Below are 11,401 nucleotides of genomic sequence, written 5' to 3'. Positions count from 1 at the left end.
AAGGAAATGCAGGCTGTCTAGCCATAGCGGTGGTTGTTTCTGTTATGACACCGATGCTGGGGAAATAGTCTAACGTGAGTAGGGAGCATGGACTGATAGGAATGTGGGTGAAAATGTGATGGATGCAAACAGAAAAAGAGGGTCTAGTGGAAAGGGAGTGATAAGACACTTAGGGGAAAGGATGTAGCTCAGTGGGAAAGCTCATGCATTACATGAGGAAGATCCTCATGGCTTTTCTAGGAAAGAAGCCTGAATGAATCTCTAAAGAGCAGCTGTCAGACAATATGGATGGAGGGAAGCCAACACAGTGACCTCCAGAATTTTTTGGGATTCCAGCCCCCCTCATCCTCAGCCAGCATGACCAATGGTCAGGGTAATGGGAGCTGAGGTCCAGTAACAGCTGAAGGGTATCATGTTGGCTACCCCAGCACAGATAATACTGAGCTAGATGGGCCAATGATCTAACTTGGTGCAAAGCTCCTTTCTGAAGCAGCAGGCCACTGAAAGCCACTTGCTTGAGAGCAAGGGAAGCCATTGCCTCCATGCCCCTGTTTGTGCTTCCTGCAGGATCCGATCAGATGATAAACAGGATGCTGTACTAGATGAAGTTTTGGCCTGATGCATCACAGCTCTTATTCCTTTATTATTTGGAAGTGTATTGTAGAGGCTTCCGAGGATGTACAGTAGTAACATGTTTAAAAGTAACAAGATATTGTTAGAAAGGAAATAGAGGAAAAACAATTGAAGCTATTCTCTGTAGGTTTCAGCTCAGGCTGAGCTACCACATTTCTCAGAAACTGCTGAGACTCTGGTAAATCTCCAGACGAAGAGGCTTCCTGTCTCATTCTGTTACGGAGATATTTATAGCAATTCCTTCTTCCCATCTTCTTTCTTGCCTGCAAAAATATCTGCTAGTCTTTATTTTTTATGCCACCCTTCAGTCATACACCCAGGGCTGTTTACAAAAAGCATGGAACAATTAAGGTGTAAATACAGAAAAATTAAAGAAGAAAGCCCCCCCCCCCCAATATAGAAGCCAGCAGGAATAATAATAATAATAATAATAATAATAATAATAATAATAATAATAATAATAATGGTTTTGCCTGGTTCCTAAAGGACAATGGAGAAGGTGCCTGGTGGGACATTTCACAACTGGGGTGACATCACTGGTAGCTACCCATTTCTAGGGATGGGGAGAAATTCAGTTCATGTTTAAAGGTGAACTTGCCAAATTTGCACTTTTGGTAATAAGTCAAAATACAGCCATCCTTCGAAATTTACACGTTTCCGAATTCTGCAATGTAGTTCTCCAGGCAAGTAATGCATACAAACGTGCATATACTAAAGTATGTGTATAAATGCATGTACAGTGGTATCTCAGAAGTCAAATGGAATCTGTTCTGGAAGTCCGTTCGACTTCTAAATACATTTGAAAACCAAGGCACGGCTTCCGATTGGCTGTAGGAAGCTCCTGCAGCCAATCGGAAGCCACGGAAGCCGCATAGGATATTTGGGTTCCAAACAATGTTCGCAAACCAGAACACTCACTTCTGGGTTTGTGGCATTTGGGAGCCAAAACATTTGACTCACAAGGCATTCGTCAACCAAGATACGACTGTATTAGTGAAAATAATATGCAAAAAGTATTATATTTGGGGAAATTCCTTTGCAAAAATGTATATCTTGTTCAAAATTGCATACAAATATTAGCAGAATTCAAACAGAGATGTTGAGGAATTTTCATAGTACAGTGGTGCCCCGCAAGACGAATGCTTCGCAAGATGGAAAACTCGCTAGACGAAAGGGTTTTCCGTTTTTTGAGCTGCTTCGCAAGATGAATTTCCCTATGGGCTTGCTTCGCAAGATGAAAACGTCTTGCAAGTTTGTTTCCTTTTTCTTAACACTGTTAATACAGTTGCGACTTGACTTTGAGGAGCAACTCATAGAACGCAGTGTACATAGTAGCCTTTTTTGAGGTTTTTAAAGACTTTGGTGATTTTTGAAGCTTTTCCAAAACTTCTTTTGCAGCCATTTGGTAAGTTAAGCTTTAAAAACTTTTTTGGGGGGGTTGGATTTTGGGTTGGGGTGTTTGGAATTCAAGGACATGGTGTTGGGGAGGGGTTTGCAAGAATCTGGAAGCTTGTGTGTGTTTTTTTCTGCATTTTTATGATTTTCTGTGACCATTGGGCCACTCTACTGTTTTTTTTTTTAAAAAAAATCTGGATTTGAATTTCTGTGTGCTGGGTGGCTGGGGGAACAGTTGGGGAGGGGTTTGCAAGAATCTGGATGCTTGTGGTTTTTTTCTGCATTTTTCTGATTTTCTTTGACCATTGGGCCACTCTGCTGTTTTTTTTAAAAAAATCTGGATTTGAATTTCTGTGTGCTGGGTGGCTGGGGGAACAGTTGGGGAGGGGTTTGCAAGAATCTGGAAGCTTGTGGTTTTTTTCCTGCATTTTTATGATTTTCTGTGACCATTGGGCCACTCTGCTGTTTTTTTAAAAAAAATTCTGGGTTTGAATTTTGAAATGCTCTTTTCAGTATGTGTGACTTTAAAGAGCACTTAATAAACTCTTGTTGTACCAAATTTGGCTTTGTTTGGACTTTTTTTGACCATAGGAACGCATTAATTGATTTTCAATGCATTGAAAATCCCCACCTCACGGCCAGGAGTCCCTCCACTGATAACTTTAATATAGCAGTACTGTAGATGACATATGGAAACTAGTGTTCTTCAGGCATATGAGTCAACCCCTTGAGGAAAATGTAAGACCAGTGTATGAGTCTATGGGATTTCGTGCTTCGCAAGACGAAAAATTCGCTAGACGAAAAAATTCGCGGAACGAATTAATTTCGTCTTGCGAGGCACCACTATATCACAGAATTGTAGAGTTGGAAGGTATCCTGAGGATCATCTAGTCCAACCCCCTGCAATGCAGGAATATGCAGCTGTCCCATATGGGGATGGAACCTATGACCTTGGTGTTATCAGCACCATGTTGATAACCAACTGAGCTATCCATGGCGACTTAATTTTCTATTTTTGCAAACTCATGTGGAAAGCTGGAGCACTGAATTTAAGATTGGGAAAATGATAAAACAAAATGGACAGGTTCATCCTTCCCTACCCACCTCACAGCCAGGAGTCCCTCCGCTGATAACTTTAATATAGCAGTACTGTAGATGACATATGGAAACTAGTGTTCTTCAGGCATATGAGTCAACCCCTTGAGGAAAATGTAAGACCAGTGTATGAGTCACCTCCAAATGCTTGTTGTATCCAGTATTTGTTGTGCATGTTGCACAGGCATGTGAATCCCAAGTTTCCTGCAAAGAGCAACATAGAGATATATAGGAAATGGAGAGCTGTATTGATACAGAAAAACATTGAAATAGAGCAATAGAGTGACACAGGGCTTTGTGGGGCACCAAATCCAATGGGGGTGAGGTTTTGTTGTAGATATCACACTTTAGAAGGCGGCTCGCTAAATCACCCTGCTTCACCTTGCCATTTGATGCACACACAATGCCAATGCACACCCCTATCAGCCTGCTCTGTGTCCTCATTGAAGCCCTTGTATCCAAACTGAATGCCGGATCAGGTCTTAAGGCAGTTTTTAGAAAGAAGATGCTTGGAAACGGTGGTGCTTCGGGCAGTGGTGAGGTGGGGGAGATGAGCCCTTTAAACTAAGGGGCACCTGACAGCCTTAATCTTCAGAAATCTTTACAGTTAAGCACGGTCTTGATAACCTTGAGAGATATCCTTTGTGGTGGGACTAACTCGAGCATAGATAATGCAATTTATTGATAAAGCTGCGAGTCTGAGTAGGTCAGCAGACAGCACAGAGAAGCTTTTGTTCCCACTGTTTACAGCTCACTTTGTATTCTCTTTCCTCCTCCATAATTCGATCACGGGGGGGGGGGAGGAGAAAGTGCATTGCCGTCACTGTGTCATTTCCCTTCGACGCATCAAAATTTCTGATGGATATTACTCTGCAGGGCTCTGTAAATCAGCGACAAGGTCATTGGTGCAAGGGGGAAGGGTACCCCAGGTACCCCCTCCTTTTCAAAAGCACCCTATTTCAATAGTTTATTTCACTCGACTTAGAAGGCCTTCCATCCTCAACGTGGTTACTCATCTGTATGTCTCACTTGTTTCAGATCCTCTTGCTTATAGGCAAGTGTGTTTAGGAATGCAGCCAAATGGGTTAGTGGGTGATCCTTACAGGAATGCTAATGAACCTTGCTTCCACAGAGAGAATACAAATCAGCAGACTTAGAGCTGATATAGAAGGAAAAGGCTTCAAGAAAGTTTGGTTGTCCTCTTTTTATGTGGAGAAGGTTTCCCATCACACACAAACTCATATATGAAATTGTGTATCTATGTTATGCCCTTCCTAAATTTTTAACACCACCAAGTGTGATTTTTTAAATTAACATTCCATCCAACATCCCAAGAATTGTGTTGCTGTTGCTGCTTAGTCCACAGATGGGTCTACTGGTGTCCTCCTGCAAACACCAACATAGCCAAGAGACCCCTGGGAAACCCATGGCATATTTAGCTCCTCCAAGGTATTGTGTGTTCCAAATGGCTGAGTGTACGTTCTGCCAAGCTCCTGGCCCTGGAGACAGTTTCAACAGCTCCTGGCTGACAATACCTCTGTCTTGGAGTGCCTGGCTGCAACAGAATGTATGGAGTTTAGAATTACAACCAGCAATAGCAGAGAGACGCGCCTGAAGGAGGAAGAGGAAGTAGAGACAGAGGGAGTTGGACAGAGAGGCAAGGAGAGAATAGTAGGCCTTGTAACTGCTCTTTGTGAAACCAACTTAATACACTGGGGAGCTATATCCAGGGGAGCACCACCTCTTGGGCTTCTGCTGCCCAACGCAGCTGCCTCACTCGGTCTCATGGCTGGGCCGGCTGTGTATATACCACAACCCAGCGGACAAGGCCTGCTGCTCATAAAATCACTGCTTGTTTCACACCTTTCTGGTGTTCTGCAATTCACCCAGAGATCTATCCCTGCGTCGTGATCTACCTTCTACTTACCTCTGTTATGGAGTTTGGTGCTTCTCTGCACCCAGTGCCTTTCTGCTGAGTGCCAGGACAAATAAGGTAGCGGGGGGGGGGAGGGGGAGGTGTCAGCTCCCACTGGTGGGCACAAGCATTGTGCCCCATATCACTGGAGGCTGACACCTGGCCTGAATTCTGGTTTTATGCCACCTAGGCCACAGCTCTTATGGCTGCTCCGACCATTTCCAAAGGGCAGTGATGGAAAGAGCACAGCTGCTGTTGTTGCCCAGTGCAGTCTCTCGATTCTGGTATGTATCTTGGGCTTGTCAGAGCAGCTTTCTAGAAACAGTATCCTAAAACTAGTGGCATTTTTCATTCACTTGGTTGCTTTTTGATGGTTGTCCTACAACGGGAATGATCATTTCCAGCCAGTAACAGACAAAAAGGTTGAAATTTGAGTTCTAAATTAGAAAACGACACATTTTTGTCTGAATGCCACCCAATACACAAATGGGTGCCAGGCAAAATATGTAAATAGAAGTATGTCGTTCTCACACAGTTTTATTACTAGCACAGTACTGGAAGGTTAGCCATGGCTGAGGGAAGCAATTGCTTCCCCCTCCGCTTTCTGTTTCAGCCTCTGAGAATTTCCCCTAAGTCGGGATCAAACATTGACATTTGGTTGTTGCAATTTCAAAGATAAACAGCTTTAGCCCCATTTCTTCCCCCTACTTTGAATCTCTAGCTGCTTGTTGTTGCTGCGGCTGTTGCAATGATGCATCTCATCTGGCTATATTGAGTAACCCAAATTAAACAAAACAATCCTCCTGTCATTCAAGATGAGACGGCTTATTCCCACTGGACCTTTTTCAGAAGTCTTAATCTTTCCATTCAAGTTTTATAAACAACCTTTCAAAATGTTTTTCTTTTTTTTTAAATGCAGTGTAGAAACTGTTTCAGAGGAAACATGTATGGGTATAGAAAAATAATAACTCTGCTTGCAGTATTTGGAAAGATATGTCCTGGAGGCCAGAGGCCTGCTGAGATGGGCACCTTCATTCCCAGATCTGTGCCAGCCAGTTGGTTATTTAGCGATGAGCTTGCCCTCTTCCCTACTCCTCGCTGATAGGACTAAAGCAGCTGAGAATGTGTGAAAGTTGGCGCTTGGCTTGGCTGCAATAACTGTGCACGGCTTGTGTGTGAGAGTAAGTCTGAGTCAATGATTCACTTGAGCTGCTCCCCACCCCCGCCCCCTGCCTCTGCCCTCCATAGTTTTTGCTAGCAACTCCTCTTCACTTATTTGTTCCACATGTGATTTATGAGGGTGGGAGAATATGTCTCTGGTGTTAGCAGGGAGGAAAAGGCCGTGAGGTAATGCAAGGGCTGGCAGGCAGGAAGATGCTGACTGGGCCATTGCAGCTCTGAAATGATGCCCTGAGAATATTTGGGGCGGGGGGAGAGAAGGAAGCAGAGTGGATGTGCCTCCCTTATTTTTTCTGGAAACAATGATAGAAGGAAATGACACCAAGTTTATTGGTTGAAGATGAGAGGGCCACGATAAACGAATTAGCAGGACACGTGGTCTTGTTATATAAGTGGCGTGGTTCCACAGAGGCTTCGGTGCATAAAACGGATGTGGGGTAATGTTGTGTTATCAAGGGACATGCAGAACAGCTCCTAGATGTTATTTCCTGTATTTCTCTTGCCATTGCAGCTATACAGTTCAACTTATTCTAAGTATCTGGAGCTGGCTACCCTACATTAAAAACTAGGCCGGTGCTGTAATTTATACTGCAGGACTGTATCTGTAAGATGCCAAATGCAAGCATTCTGGGTAAAATTTTATTCATTATATATCAACACTGATTGACAGGCACAATTTCAAACATAAACAAACCTCTTGTGTTTATTTCCAGCTGCTTTTTGTATCCATCAACTTGTTTTTTTAATTAAAAACAACAACCCATAAAGGAATACTACATTGGAAATATATCTCCTACTTCAAAATGCATAGTCTAGCAAAAGATTGTTGGAACTTCAATTAGCAGTTTATGTGCCAATTGACTCTAGTCTACAGGCATTTAGGGGTTAGTTGGAAGAAGGGGTGATTTCTTTAACTACCACGTTACTGTGCTTTAATCTGTTTGATTTACTGTTTGGTTTCAGTTTTATTGCATTTTATTCTGTTCAATTGAGCTTTCCCCCAGTTCTGTTTCTGTAGTTATTATTACTTCTTCAAGCGTTCATAATAGAACAGCTATAAATCAAGGTATATAAATAAAATACTCTTTTTGTCCCTGGCAGAAATCAATGTCTAATAAGTTGAAGAGAAATGTGATCATGTCCATGATGTGCAATAAAGAAAATATGGCAGCTAAATAAATGTTAGCTTGCTCAATGCAGCACATGCCTGTTCGTTTTAAACCACCTTTTAAATAGAATATGTTCTTCTACCAACAGAAATGATCTTACCTAAGGTGTTCCATGAGTTGAATGACAATACCAAACACATCGTTTGGAGAGAAAAACAGGGGAAAGAGAGGAATATGAAGATAGGGCAAAGAAAGAAAATGTATGTATTTATTCATTTTGGGAAATTGCCATGCCACTCTTTAGCACAAGTATCTTGAAGCAGCCTACACTTAACATTAATAACACCACAAGCACATTTTAAATCAATAACAAGAATACAAATTTAAAAGTAAAAGCACAAAAGCATAAACAAAAGATAACATAAATTAAATGTGCATCCAGTTTATAGGTGGATTATCAGTCTCGTGAAGTTGAAGGAATATTGAGAAAGTACCGTATTTTTCGTCCTATAGGACACACCCGACCATAGGACACACCTTGTTTTAGAGGGAGAGAACAAGAAAAAAAATTCTCCCCCTCTCTGTGCAGCACCCCTTCAGTGAAGCGGCAGGAGAAACGGAGCCCCTTCCATTTCTCCTCCAGTGGCATAGTGTGGGTTGTCAGCACCCGGGGCAAGGCAAGTAATTTGCGCTCCCTAACCCGTGGATTTGCGCCCCCTAACCCTAACCCCAGACGTTGCGCCCGGTGCGGCCAGCCCCCCCCCTGCACCCCCATGCTACGCAACTGTTCTCCTCCCACTTCGTTGAAGGGGCGCTGTGCAGCTCTCCCTCTCCCACATTGCCTTCGCCTTCAGTGAAGGCAACCCAAAGCCTCCGGAGCATAGTGGGAGTTCCCGCTGCACTCTGGAGGCTTCAGAGTGCGCACTGACCCCTCTCGCTCTCCAGGCTTCAGTGAAGGCAACCCGAAGCCTCCGGAGCACAGCAGGAGTGCTCCCACCGCACTCTGAGGCTTCGGGTTGCCTTCACTGAAGCCAAGGAGCCTGCATTTGCTCCATAAGACGCACACACATTCCCCCTTAATTTTTGGAGGGGGAATGTGCGTCTTATAGAGCAAAAAATATGGTAGATCCATTCTTACATTTATATGCTGCTGCAGATCTGGATCCACAAATGTAGCACATAAAGGAATCCTAATACAATTGCACATCTTCCAAGTCCTGTCAGTAAATCTATGGATCCAAACTACCACTGAGCCTCTATAAGAAGAGCCTGCTAGATCAAGCCAATGGTCCATCTAGTCTAGCCTAAAGGAGACCTGCAAGCAGGATTCGAACACAGGAGCAAACTACCTCCCTGTGGTTTCCTGCAACTGGTATTCAGAAGCATTAATGCCTCTAACTGTGAAGGCACAGCATAGCCGTGATGGCTAGTAGCCATCAATATGGTAACAGGGTAGTTTAAATCATGCTGATAAGCACTTACACTGCCCTTCCAATATGAATACTAAATTAGAAAGAATGACTCACAGATTGGCTAATTGCATGTTTTGGGAGATGTTATCAATTGCATGTGTGGAAAATCAGAGTAAATGGATACTCATTTATTTTTAACATCTCTTTAGCGTAGGAAAAAGTTAGGCAGTTTTGTTTCACGGCCCATGTCACCACAGCTCTCTATCTGTCTCTGTGGCTTAAAAACATACCAAAGGGACTGTGCTGGGTTTTCTGCTGGAGTTTGCAGCAAGTGAGATCGGATTGCTTTGTCCCATGTCACACTGGTCTTTACATTTTCAGATAAACATGATATGCTGTAGACTAATCTCGGAAATGAAATGGCTTTCAGGAATTTGTTTATTTATTTGTGGCATTTGCATGCTGTCCCATAACATGTAGTTCTCCAATAAGAGAAGAATGCAGATATTAAATAACACAGAAAAACATAACATCAAAAATAAATAGATTCAACAAAAACAACACACACCGCCCCCCCAAGATGAAATCACTGAAAGGCCCACTAGCTGCACTAGCTGAATTCTCTGAACCGTCTTCAAAGTCAGCCTACGTGTAATGCATTGCAGTAATCCAACCTTGAGGTTACCAGAGCATAGTCAACAGTAGTTAGGCTATTCCTGTCCAGATAGGGGCATAGCTGGACCACCAGCTGAAGCTGATGGAAGGCACTCCTGGGCCACTGAGGCCACCTGGGCCTCGAGCGACAGCAAAGGATCCAGGAGTACCCTCAAGCTACGAAACTTTTCCTTCAGAGGAAGTGTAACCCTGTCTATCTATCTATCTATCTATCTATCTATCTATCTATCTATCTATCTATCTATCTATCTATCATCTATCATCTATCATCTATCATCTATCATCTATCATCTATCTATCTATCTATCTATCTATCTATCTATCTATCTATCTATCTAATCTATCTATATCTATCTATCATCTATCTATATCTATCTATCTATCTATCTATCTATCTATCTATCTATCTATCTATCTATCTATCATCTATCTATCTATCTATCTATCTATCTATCTATATCTATCATCTATCTATCTATCATCTATCATCTATCTATCTATCTATATCTATCTATCTATCATCTATCTATCATCTGCCTGTCTGTCTGTCTGTCTGTCTAGCCTGGTGTACAAGTGATTGCTGCCCCTTGAGCAAGGGTGTTTGTGGTGCTGGGGGTGGAAGGAGATCAGATATTCTGTATTTTAGTGTAGCAATATTTTTGTGATGAGTTACATAGTCAGTATACACATGAAAGCTCCAATCCTATCTGGAAATAGGATCAGAATTATGGGTAAAGCTTTCTACCAGTGCAAGGAGAGCCTTTCCACAGGTCATGAGTGATGTGGGGACAGCTGTGAATTAAGGTTCACAACAGGGAAGATGTGTTTTGCAGAGTATGAAAAATGACTGAGTGGAAAAAGCCTTTTAAACTAGACAGTCAATATAGTGCCCTCAGGAAAAAAGGCATGCTTATTTATTTAAGACTCCTCTGCCCCGCCTGTGCAAAAAAAGCAAGGTAACATTAATAGTAATAATAATAGTAATAGTGATGTGATGTAAAAATAAAATAATAAAGCAGAACACCTTAAACAACAAATAACTAACTCTCTGCCCCATCTATCTTTAATATTCTGCTTCTGTTTTTGATGAAACATTTCGTCTCACTTTCAAGGTGACCTACAAATCTGTCTTGATTATTATCATAGCCAAGGCAGAAGCTTATATGATCTAAGTGCACATAGCATTGCCCTCCTAGAAAGTCGATAGCTCTGAAAAAATAATTTGCTTGCTAAGCCATCGATCTGAGACATAGTGATATTGATTTAAAACCAGCTACAACTCAGTATGCATTAGTCTGACATTTTTCTTTGATGGAAGTAAATTCCTACTTCCCTCAGCCCCAAACATAGGCCATCTTTTAATAATAATAATAATAATAATAATAATAATAATAATAATAATAATAATATCATCTCATATTTCCTGTAAACTACAAATAGCAACTGCACTGAGAGCATTTTAAAAAATATATTACTGAGGTCAATGAATGATGTGGTAGCTGCAAATAGTAGATTACAAGCTCCAAAGTAACATGGGAAACAGGTGTCTAAGCAGGTTTAACCTGGCATTGTTACATTGCCTAGAAAGCCTGGTTTCCAAAAAGTCTTAACTCTCTCTAGGTGAACAATTTGAGATAATCCAAATATTTGGGAAAATCTTAATCTAATTCAGTGATCAGATGTCAATCTAATATAGTCCAGCTCAACTGTTCTTACATCAAGCCCTAATAATGAGAAAATACTGGATTAGGAACTTTGTGAAAACCAAAGGATAAGCAAGCTAAGAGTTAACAGGTTTCTTTGTTATTGGACAGCACAGATCAACTTATTTAGCTTTTGGGTTGTTATCCACTATCATATGATCAGAGGGCATAACCGAGATGTGTGCTAGGCCACAATGAAGATTCAGTGATTCTAGACCTCATGCTGATAGAATGTTAGCAGCCTTTGCTAATGAATATATAAGAGAGAAAAGATTGGCCAGAGAT

Source organism: Podarcis melisellensis (assembly GCF_964234715.1).
Source record: "Podarcis melisellensis genome assembly, chromosome: 4".
NCBI lineage: Eukaryota > Metazoa > Chordata > Lepidosauria > Squamata > Lacertidae > Podarcis > Podarcis melisellensis.
This window is presented reverse-complemented; position numbering follows the sequence as displayed.